The sequence below is a fragment of the Propithecus coquereli genome, unplaced genomic scaffold (assembly GCF_000956105.1).
Source record: "Propithecus coquereli isolate 6110/MARCELLA unplaced genomic scaffold, Pcoq_1.0 Scaffold71, whole genome shotgun sequence".
In the NCBI taxonomy this organism is placed as follows: Eukaryota; Metazoa; Chordata; class Mammalia; order Primates; family Indriidae; genus Propithecus; species Propithecus coquereli.
In genome coordinates this window covers 10,167,354-10,167,941 of record NW_012153174.1, presented here as the reverse complement: position 1 = coordinate 10,167,941, position 588 = coordinate 10,167,354, and positions in this window count along the sequence as shown.

Genomic DNA, 588 nt, shown 5'->3' with positions numbered 1-588 from the left:
ATTGACCACATACTAGGCCACAAATCAGACCTCAACAAATTCATAAAATAGAAATTGTACCGTGTACTTTCTCGGACCATAGTAGCTTAAAATTAGAGTTCAATTCCAACAGAAATACTTGCCACCTCACAAAGTCATGGAAATTAAACAATCTATTGTTGACTAACTCCTGGGTCAAGGAGGAAATACAAAGGCAAATCAAGAACTTCTTCGAACTAAATGATAATGGAGAAACAAGATATCAAAACCTATGGGATACAGCAAAAGCATTTCTGAGAGGAAAACTAATAGCAATAAACGCTCATATCCAAAAAGCAGAAAGATCAGAAACTGACAACCTAATAAATAGAATCAAGGACTTGGAAAAGGAAGAGCTAAACAATCCCAATCCAAATAGAAGAAAAGAAATAACTAAGATCAAAGCACAGTTAAACGAAATAGAGAACAAGAGAACTATACGCAAGATCAACAAAACCAAAAGCTAATATTTTGAAAAGATAAACAAAATTGACACCCCACTGGCTAGATTGACTGAAATCCAAAGGGAAAGGTCTCTAATAAACTCAATCAAAAATGAAAAAGGAGAGA